We start from the raw sequence: 11,776 nt of genomic DNA on the forward strand, positions 1-11,776 counted from the left end.
TAAACGAAAAGACAGATGCACTACTTGAATCAGTCTTATATGGAGCGAAAATCGCGATTACCATCAGTGCCAACACTGGCCCTCGGCAATTAACTTAAAAGAGGCAACTATCGCTAGGTCCATAAATATGCGCATATATATCAAGGGTCTTAAAGATGCCTATTTCTATAAAGTGAATTGGCGTATGGGTGACTACATTCAACAGGAAATATGTAAATTTCAGCACCATTGATAGAAGAACAGCTCCTTTTATTGTTGTGAAAACCAATAATTGTAAAAACTTACTTAACTCTTTCTCACGAATCTATATCTAAAAAGGGAGAGTATCTACATGTATGATTTTTTGATTAATTAAATTGGTACTTAGATATCAGAAACTTAAACAGCTGTTTTATAATATCTGCCAAAATCTATTTCTATTAATTTCTCCTTTAATAGGAGGACCATTGAGCAGTTAGGACAGAAATTATTCGGCTTGAAAAAAGAGCATGAAACCAAACCAAACCCGCCTCATGCAGTTGCTGCAAATACACCAGACTTAAAATATTTGTTGACAGCTGAATGTTATTAATGCCCCAACCTTGATTTGCAACAGATGCAAACTCTTAATAGAGAACTAACCAGAGGGTTCTTACCCAAATTCACTGTTGCAACAATGATACTTTTACATGTGCATTCTATGTTTTTCCCATTGTAGGTTATGACAGACCTGACAGTATATTCCCATTACAATAAATTATTAGTGGGGGATAGTGGACAAGTAGTAAATTTTCCTGAAATGTCCACAAGATTTCATCATACTGGATGCAGCTCAATAACACCGCAGTGTTGACAAATCTTTGGTTTAAGTCTTCATGAACCTTGATCTTAACCCCTATAAATAGATTACATTTTCACTTTTCAAGTAACAATATATTGCCACTCAACACACACACACACACACACACAGAGAAACACTAATGTCACTGAATTCCAAATTGTTATCTTAAAATGTTGTTCTGTTTGATATTTTAATTAAAAACACTGACATTCAAAATACATTTTAATGTATATACAGCTCTGGACTGGTACATCTACATGTTCTGAAAGGGGAAAAATAAATAAATGAAAATAGATTCGCTTTTACAATACAGCTCTGGAAAAAATTAAGAGACCACTGGACCATTTTCATTCCTTTCCAAAAAAGTTGAAAAGGAAAGTTTTGAGTGAGTATCCGAAGCATTCCATTTGCAGTGTTCTCTTAATTTTAACCCTTCTGTTGCTCACAAACCTTGTTTTTCAATTTTTTTGGAAAGGAAAGAAAAAGCTGCTGTGGTCTCTTAATTTTTTAATTAAGAGACCACAGCAAAAAATTAAGAGACCAGTGCGAAATTATCAGTTTCTCTGGTTTTACTATTCATATGTAAGTGTTTGAGTAAAAATAACAGTTTTATTTTCTATGAACTACTGACATTACCCCCAAATTTCAAATAGAAATATTGTCATTTAGAGTATTTATTTGTAGAAAATAATAACTGGTCAAAATAACCAAAAATATGCATTGTTTTCATACCTCAAATAATGCAAAGAAAACAAATTCATATACATTTTTCAACAACAAAATACTAAGGTTTTAACTTAGGAAGAGTTCAGAAATAAATATTTGGTGGAATAACCCAGATTTTTTAATCACAGCGTTCATGCATCTTGGCATGCATCTTGGCACCAGTCTATCACATTGCTGTTGGGTGACTTTATGCCACTCCTGGCACAAAAAGTCAGGTTGCTCGGCTTTGTTTGATGGCTTGTGACCATCCATCTTCCTCTTGATCAAATTCCAGAGATTTTCAATTGGGTTCAGGTCTGGAGATTGGGCTGGCCATGAAAGGGTGCTCCACTCATAGAACTGGGGTTACGAAAGTAACCATTGTTCTAGATCGTGAAGCTTTGCCCATAGGGGCTTTGCTCCTATTGGTTTAGGGCAAAGCGAGCAAGCCCAAGATGTACTCCCTGCCTGTCACCCACCTCACCAAAGAGATAAGTGCCAAACAGGACACTGAGCCACTTCCATCCGGCTCACACTAAGCACATACGGTTGCGCGCTGACCACAGCCCCCAAACGAATGTACTCACGGCACCAACCCATCCGGTACCTCCTCCATCAGTCTCGACTGAATCGGAGCGTCTGAGGCCAGCCCATAGAATACGCGGAGACCCGGACTCTGTGCACAAGTAGACGCTCAAGCACACACAATGTGACCCATGTCAAATGTGCCGTCCCAGTAGCGCAACGGACCCAGAGTGAGCCAACGTGCCTGCGGCCATGTCACGCAAGTAAAATCTGACAAATGGCAACGGCGTCCGCCAGGACGCGGCAGCACAATATCCTCCACCCCCACGCCCCTAAACAGAGCGGCCGAGGCCGCCACCCCATGCGTGGAGTGGGCCCCAAACTCTCTAGGCGTAGGAGTGCCACGTGACTTGTAGGCAAGATCAATCACCTCACACAACCAGTGAGACAGATGCTGTTTCGACAACGGCTGGCCCACCTTGAGGCCACCGTTACACACAAAGAGCTGGGGCGCGGTCCGCATTGCGGCCGTGCGCTGCAAATACTGTGCCAAAGTGCGGACCGGACACAAACGATGCAACCTCTCCTCCCTCACACCCTCATGGGGAGGAGGAGAAAACGCCCACAACACCATCTTCATGGAACGAAACGATGCCTTGATCACCTTGGGCAGAAAAGCCGGGTTAGGGAGCCGTTGATGGCGAGACAGCCAGGCTGCATCGACAGCGCACAAAGGTCACTGACCTCAGAGCCAACAAAAGCACAATTTTAAGGGACAGCATTTTCAATGATATCTGATCAATCGGTTTGAACGGCGCGACACACAGCACCTCCAGAACTAAAGCCAAATCCCACTGAGGCAATGTCCGCCGGGCCACAGGCCGGAGACGGCGGGACCCGGCCAGAAACTGTTTAACCAAGGGGTGACTTAACACAGACACTCCATTTAAACCCTCATGACACACTGAGATTGCACATGCGTACACCTTCAGCGTGCCAGGGGACCTTTGCTGCTCAAAAAGACTCTGCAGGAACGACAGGAGACTGCCTACGTCACAACAGAGGGGGTCCTCACACCAGCGGGCAAAGATATCCCAACGGCTAGTATAGCTAGCCGACGTCAAGGCTGCCCTCGCGCCCTGAATGGTCAGCCACTGATTGTATACGTCCTCGGCCCCGACCGCCGAGGGAGGGCTGTCCACGAACCTAGCCCAAGGCAGGGCCAACCCGAAAGGGAGAGGACGACACATGCGTCACCTGGGCCGAGCCGTCCGTCTCCCCACCGGTAACAGCCGTAACCAAGGAGACAGAGGCTCCAGCAGGCAGCGCAGCCGAGCACAGCTGACCTGACACGACAGAGGTGCGAGCAGAGAAGACTGCCACGCCCAACAGAAAAGTGCCCGGACTCCCATCCCTGTCAGCCACCTCAGGGGCGGCAGGGAAGGAAGTCACAGACTTATGGTTGGACACCTCTGACGAACCCCAGGCCTCCGCGAGGGACCGGCAAGAGGGGACCCAAACGGAGACGCTCTTCCCTATCATTTTTTTGGCGCACCAGGGCCTCGGTGACCGCATCGCCGAATAGTGCGTCCTCCTGAAGTGGAGAATTTATGAAGGGGACCTTCTCCGGCTCCTTCAGGGAGGTCAGCGCCAACCATAGGTGAACCTGCCCCACCGACGTCATCATCACCTGACCGGCCGAGAGGGAATTGGCTTGGGTGAGTTTCAAGATGGCCGCCGAAGCACACGCCACCTTGCTCACCTCAGCCGGGGACAACGAGGTGCGACCCTCTGTCATCCTGGCCACAGCTGCAGCCAGAAAGCCCACATTGTTGCAGGCCGCGAGAGACTGCACAGAGAGGGCGTATTGTTTCTCCGCCAGATTGGCAGAGACACAGTCCCTCACCGAAGGCAGGGCGGGGCGCTTGTCGGACAAGGTACTGAGGCCCGGAACCAGGGAGGATGCCAGTGCTGTTTCCAGGGGCGGGATGCCCCTGCTCAGCGTCTCCAACCTCCCCTCCACAGTAGTGAAGGTGAGGTGAGACTTCACGGTCCCCCGGGTCATGAACAGAGCGCTCCACGCCTCCTCTGCGTATTTGCGCGTCCAGCGTGCAGCCTCAAACAGATCATTCCCGACCTCCGGCACAGGCACCGGCATGGGGATGTGCAGGCACCGGGCAGGGGCAAAGATTGCAGCAAAGAAGTCCTCTGTCGGGGGGTCGACACCCCTGTCCTTGGGGGTTGCGACAGCCTCCTCCGAAGAGGAAGAGCTGGAACAACTCTGCACCCACTCAGCCGAGCGGGGGAGAATAGTTCCCAAGGCGGGTGGAGCCAAAACAGGGCCGGTCTCTTCAGCCTCCGACTCCTGAGAGGAGTCCTCAGAGAGGAGAGAGAGGACGTCGGCAAGGGGGACCTCCTCTGCGAAATATGCAAGCCGATTGTTGATGTGCTGTACGCTGCTTGCTGTTACCTACCTGGCTACCTGCCAAACTTTTTCAAATTTACTCTATATGAACTAATTGGTTAAATTCGACTTTATTCGACTTTATATTTTTATCTATTGACTTTTTACCCAACTTTTCCACACCGGGACTCTATTTGGACATAATTAACGGAACTAATCACTCCTCCCTGAACATCCGAAGCTAAGTACCATTATTATGCCTAATCAATGTAATTGTAGCTATAAGACGGAGGATAACTATTGTCTTCAGGTAAAGATAGCAGAGTTAGAAGCTCGGCTTCAGACGCAAATGTCAAGCAAGGACTATGTTATGTGTACATCTGCATCTGTGGCACCAGGAAAAAACAACAGCATTGTTCGCCACCTGGCACAGCTCCTGCAGCTGGGCAATAACTTTCTCTTGGTCACTGGGGAAAAAGCTGTCGACCAGTTAAACCTGTGTCACTGCTAGAGCCGACAGACATTTTCAACAGGTTTTGCCTACTGGAGTCAGAGTCAAGGCCTGAGATGTCTTCGGAGGGGAATGATCGGCAGGCATTTTCTTAAAAAAAAAAAGTAGTCTTCTGCAATTCCATTAACCGCAGTATTAGACAAAAAAATCAGCCGGCGAACGTACACTGTTTACCGGGAGGCAGAACCACCGACATTGCTGCAAATCTGGGGTTGGAGCTAGTGAAGTCTAAAACTGGCAAGTACAGAGAGTACAGAGATATTGTTATTCATGTTGTCACCAACGACGTTAGGATGAAACAGTCAGAGGTTACAAAGCAGAACATAGCATCAGCGTGTAAACTAGCTAGAAAGATGTGTCGGCATTGAGTAATTGTCTCTGGCCCCCTCCCAGCTAGGGGTAGTGACGAGCTCTACAGCAGTCTTGCGCAACTCAATCGCTGGTTCAAAACTGAGTTCTGCCAGTCGCAGGAGGCAGAGTTTGTAGAAAACAGGCTCTCTTTTTGGGACTCTCCCAGAAATAGGGCCAGGCCTGATCTGCTGAGGAGCGACGGACTCCATCCTAGCTGGAGTGGTGCTCTTCTTTTATCCAGGAACATTGACAGGAGTCTCACTCCTATAGCCTCACCTTGAGATAGGGTGCAGGTCAGGCCGCAGGCTGTTTGCCAGCCTGCTAGTATAATGGAGTCTATCGAAAGCATAGCCAGAGTAGTTAGTACAGCTTTACCTATTGCCACTGTGAATCATTCCAGGCTGAGAAAAGTTAAACAAGATAGTGCTTACAATAGCAACCTTATTAAGATAAAGCCTTCCTCCACCTCGGTCACAAATATAAAAATAATCTTGCATCTCAAAATGGGATTCCTAAATGTTAGATCCCTTGCACCAAAGGCAGTGATGAATAAATGAATACATTTCTGATTATAAACTAGATGTTATTGGCTTGTGTGAAACATGGCTAAAGCCTGATGAATTTACTGCCCTAAATGAGGCCTCTCCTCCTGGCTATACTAGTGATCAAATCCCCCGTGCATCCCAAAAATGAGGGGATGTTGATAATATTTATGAGAGTAAATATAAATGTACTCTTAAACACATCACTGGTTTTCATTCTTTTGAAGTTTTACTCATGAAAGTTAACCAGGCTGATAAATCGTTTTACATAGCTACCATTTACAGGCCACCCGGCCCATACATAATGTTTCTCAATGAGTTTCCAGAATTCTTGTCTAACCTTGTAGTCATGGCAGATAGTATTCACATTTTTGGCGTTTTCAATATTCATGTGGAAAAGTCAAATGACTCATTCCCATAATTGACTCAATGGGTTTTATGTCTCAAGTCCTGTCACTAGAAATAGATTTGTTGTTGTCTCTCTGTTGCGCAATTTTGGATTGGGCTGTACTCTGCTGGCAAAACTCTGCCCTTTTTCAGGGTGGTTGCAGTTGGTGGGGGTCCTTTTGGTTGATGCTTGGCAATGTGGGTGGATTGATTTCCTGCCTGTTTGGGCCCTGTCCCTGGCCTCCCCTGGATAGGGCCACCGTGTCACTGGACTCCCCTGTCTCAGCCCCGAGGTCTTACGCCCCAAGGTGCTATATTATTGTGCTGGGGGAGTAGGGTCAGTTCTCCTTCTCCACTATAAATCCCTGTAAATCTAAGGAATGTATTTTCTAAATGTTCCCTGCCTCCTGCTATTTTAACCTAGGAGGACATAAGGTCTTGGCCCACACCTGAGGCGTACCAGGCTTGAAAAGACCCGTTAATGTCCCTGTCCAAAGTCTTCCTGGTTGTGGTGCAGATCAAGACGATACCTGACGATTTCAGCTGCCACTGTGCCACCTATGATGGTAATTCCATCGATCAGAACTTTTAAAGGAGTAAGGACAGAGAAAAAATTATCTTGGCACAATTAATAGTTTATTTGCAAATAGAGAGACAGGTCAAACGCTTACAGAATAATCATCTGAGGAGTCTCTGAAGTAGATACATGAACAGTCCGTTATTATTACAGTTAAAAGGGGTGTGGTAAGATGCTACCTAGCTGTCCTATGTCAATAAAACACATTCCTTTTGTTCTGTCAATACCTAGGTTTTAACCAAGGAGCAGGCTATCCTCCCCCACATGGGTAACCTTCTCAACTCTTGAAGAGGACTCACAGCCTCTGGACAAACAACAGATAGGCAGATTTATGAGTAACCCTAAAATCTGCTGATATCAGTCAATAATGACCCTAAACACCAGATCCCTCTCTCCTACATTATTTTTCTTATCCAAACATGGGGATTCAGTACCTTTAACTAGTAACCCATTTAAAACCCATTATGTATATCAGTTCAAACATTTCCACAACACCCCCCCCCTCCCCCGTGTTGTCCCTGTCCTTGTCCATCTGGTCATGCTTCCGACATGGACTAAGTTTAAATAGACTCTGGTCTCAGCCCACATGCATTTATTAATTATTACAATTTGTACTCTTAATATGTTCACCCGGCACAGCCAGAAGAGGACTGGCCACCTCTCTGAGCCAGGGTCCTCTCTAGGTTTCTTCCTAAATTTTGGCCTTCTTAGGGAGTTTTTCTTAGCCACTGAAATTCCACACTACTGTTGTTTGCTCCTTGGGGTTTAAGGCCGGGTGTTTTGTAAAAGCTCTTTGTGACAACTGTTGATGTAAAAAGGGCTTTAATAATACATTTGACTGATTAATTGATTGAAATTGAACGCTTCTGTTCCTCACTCAAAACCTTTTTGAAAGGAAAGGAAAAGGTGGTCTCTTAATTTTTTCCAGAGCAGTATATAGGGTTAGGGGTTAGGGTCCAAATACAATTTTTCTTTGTATTTTGTTTCCAAATCATTTGTAAGCAGGTCAGTGAAGGTACATTTTAAATATGAAGTGCTATTGCTGTAATGCAGCTAATTTACACAAGGTGGGAGCAAATGTATCTCCTTTATCCTATTTAATGAAATACCATTGGTTGGTGGTTATGAAGTCTGAAATATGAAGTCAAATCAATAATTTGACATGATAGTTATGCCTCGTTCATATGTATGTCATGTCCTTATCACAAAATCCTGTTCCTTTACTTGTTGGACAATTTAACAATATTTAGTGCATGGTGGAGAGCTTGTCTTGGGGTTAGGGTTAGGGTTATCAGTCCTGGCCCACCTTAAGTCCTGCCTTCCCCAACACTGGATCTCTACCAGTTTGCCTACCGTTCAAACAGTTCTAAAGAGGACCTTTGGACCATTCTCTTTAAATTATAAGGATGAATGATATCTCACATATGGCTGCAATTGCAGTCACAATATGGCTGCAATCAACGAATGAAATTGAGGTAGGCAGGGCTCGGACCACATGAGGCCATAAATCCCTATGGGAATATCCGACAGCTACGAAATGAATCTTGCCCATTAACATCTGTGCCATGAATGGACAGGAGAAGTCCAGCACAGAAAGATCTTATGAGGGCACTATAAACCTCACCAATGGTTTGCATTATTTTATAGTAAAAAAAAACTTGCATGCTGTTTGTTGTGAAGGATCTGTGGACCATTATATTTAAAAGTCTATAAGGAAGTCAAACGATGTGGCCACAATCCAGAATTTAATTTGACATAGTTATGGCATTATTTTTATAAGGCTATAAATTCTAAAATGATTATCTAAGAAAGATGCTACTTGCTTTATAGATAATGTCATGGTGCGATGAGCAGCAGCGCCACCGTGCCATCATTTCTCAAGTTCCCATATTCTCACAAACACATCCCGGACTGTCACATGTTTTCAATCCTTCACACCAGGTCCCAATTTGAATCGTTTGTATGTGTATATATGTTTCCCCTCTGCTCCCCACATTGTGGATCATTGTTGCTGTCTGTTTTTATGCCGGTGAGTGTTGTTAATGTACTGTTGATTGTTAAGACGCGTTGTTGCGCACTTTATTTTCATTCAGTCAGTAGTTAGTTTCGTTTTCCGTTCGTGTTTGGTTTGTTTGTTGTTTTAATAAAACCAACGAACGCGATCTGTGCCTGGTTCCTCCAACACTACACCACGACGAGTCGTTACAGATAAACTCCCAAGGGCAGGAATGAACCCCAAAAGGTACAAACAGCTAGCTCTCCTAAACGTCACTAGTGCTATAAACATCACTAATTTTAAGAAATTAACAAAAAATCTGCCAAAAATGTCACAGACATGAAACTTTATGGAGATGTTAATCACTAAATGAGGTAACTAAGACACTCATTGTTTGCAATTGTTTTAGTGATTGAGCCAAGGATTCTTCAGCTAAACCTTTTTCCATTCAAAGTCAATGGTATGAGAAATCTAATCCGGGTGTCATAACATTTTGGCCAATGTGTGGGCGTGTGGCGCTACTACTGATTTCCCATCTGATTAATCTGTAGAGAAAGAGGATTTTAGCTGGCTAGCAAGTTCAAGGCTAGGAGGCTAACGCATGGTCGCAAACACAGGGTGCCTAATGCTAGGTGGCTAATGCTTTGTGGGCAAGGTGGCTAACGCATGGTTCGTAACGCTAGATGGCTAACGCTAGGTGGCAAACACAAGCTGGCACACACTATCTGGCTAACGCTAGGTGGCTAACACAAGTTGGCTAAAGACTTTGACACTTCACACCTACACCGATCAGCCATTATGTCCACCTGCCTAATATTGTTTAGGTCCCCCTTTTGCGCCAAAACAGCCCTGACCCATCGAGGCATGGACTCCAATAAACCTATGAAAATGTGTTGTGGTATTTGGCACAAAAATATTAACAGCAGATCCTTTAAGTCCTGTAATTTTTAAGCTGGGGCCTCCATGGATCAGACTTGTCTGTCCTGCACATTCCACAGATGCTCGATTGGATTGAGGAAGTCAACACCTTGAACTCGTTGTGATCCTCAAATCATTCCTGAACCATTTTTGCAACTTTGTGGCAGGGCGCATTATCCTGCTGAAGAGGCCAATGCCATCAGGGAATACCATTAACCATGAAAGGGTCCACATGGTCTGCAATAATGCTTAGGTAGGTGGTACGTGTGAAGTAACATCCAAATTGCTTGCCTCCTTCCTATAGTGCATCCTGGTGCCATGTGTTCTCTAGGTAAGCAACGCACACGCACCCGGCCATACATGTGATGTAAAAGGAAACGTGATTCATCAGAACAGGCCACCTTCTTCCATTGTTCCGTGGTCCAGTTCTGATGCTCACGTGCCCATTGTAGGCACTTTTGGCAGTGGACGACCACCCTGACTGGTCTGAGGCTACGCAGCCCCATATGCAACAAACTGCAATGCACTGTGTTCTGACACCTTTCTATCAGTCCCAGCAATACATTTTTCAGCAATTTGAGCTACAGAAGCTTGTCAATCAATCAAATGTATTTATAAAGCCCTTTTTACAACAGCAGTTGTCACAAAGTGCTTTACAGAGACACCAGGCCTTAAACCCCAAGGAGCAAACAACAGTAGTGTTGAATTTCAGTGGCTAGGAAAAACTCCCTAAGAAGGTCGAATTTTAGGAAGAAACCTAGAGAGGACCCAGGCTCAGAGGGGTGACCAGTCCTCTTCTGGCTGTGCCGGGTGAGATATTAAGAGTCCAATTGGAATAATAAATACATTTCTCTGGGCTAAATCCAGAGTCTATTTGATTTTAGACTAGGTCAGAAGTATGACCAGGTGGACAAGGACAGGGACAGGGACAGTAACGAGCCCCCCAAACCAGGTAATCCGCAGGTGTGGACCAAAACCTCATCTCCTCCTAAAATTTAAAACTGGAGGATACTGAGAAAAGTTAGTAGTACATCCCTCATATCCCCCAGCACAATAATACAGCAGCGTAACACCTTGGAACTGAGACGGGGGGGTCCGGTGACACTGTGGCCCTACCCGGGGGAGGCCCCGGACAGGGCCCAACAGGCAGGAAATCAATCCAACCACATTGCCAGGCATCAACCAAAGGGACACCCACCAACCGAAACCCCCCTGAATGAGGGCCGAGTATTGCTAGCGGCGTACAGCCCAATTGCACAAGTGCGCAACATAGAGTCAACAACAAGCCAGTGACTCTTCCCCCGAAAGGCATTGGAGGGAGGGCATCCCAGTGGCGACGAGAGCCCACCTGGCAAGACAGCAAGGGTGGACAGTATCAAGCCTACTGGTCACCTTCACGCCCCCAGGCCAGGCTACACCTAATTATAAACCGTGCTGTAGAGATGAGTTTTTAGTAGACACTTTGCACTGAGTTTGCATTTCTAACCTTAATTGGCAGATCATTCCACAGGAGTGGAGCTCAATGAGAAAAGGCCCTGCCGCCAACTGTTTGTTTAGAAATTCTAGGTACAATTAAAAGGCCTGCATCTTGCGATCTGAGGTTACGTGTAGGTATGTATGGCTGGATCATTTCAGCAAGGTAAGTAGGAGCAAGTCCATGTATTGATTTATAGGTTAAGAGTAAAACCTTAAAATCAGCCCTAACCCTAACAGGCAGCCAATGTAAGGACGCCAGGACAGGAGTAATGTGTTTTTTTGTTCTAGTTAAGAAGTAACGAAAGCATGGATTAATTTTTCTGCATCAGTTTTTGATAGAAAGTTTCTAATTTTTGCAATGTTTCGAAGATGAAAATAAGCAACTCTTGAGACATATTTTATATGTTCTTCAAAGGAGAGGTCAGGGTCAAGGGTAACGCCAATGTTTTTTACAGTTTTTTGGGATACGACCATGCAGCCGTCGAGGTTCACAGTGAGATCTGCTAACAACGCTCTTAGTTTTTTGGGTCCTAAAAGGAGCATTTCTGTTTTATTTGAGTTTAA

Source organism: Esox lucius, chromosome 25 (assembly GCF_011004845.1).
Source record: "Esox lucius isolate fEsoLuc1 chromosome 25, fEsoLuc1.pri, whole genome shotgun sequence".
Taxonomy (NCBI): domain Eukaryota; kingdom Metazoa; phylum Chordata; class Actinopteri; order Esociformes; family Esocidae; genus Esox; species Esox lucius.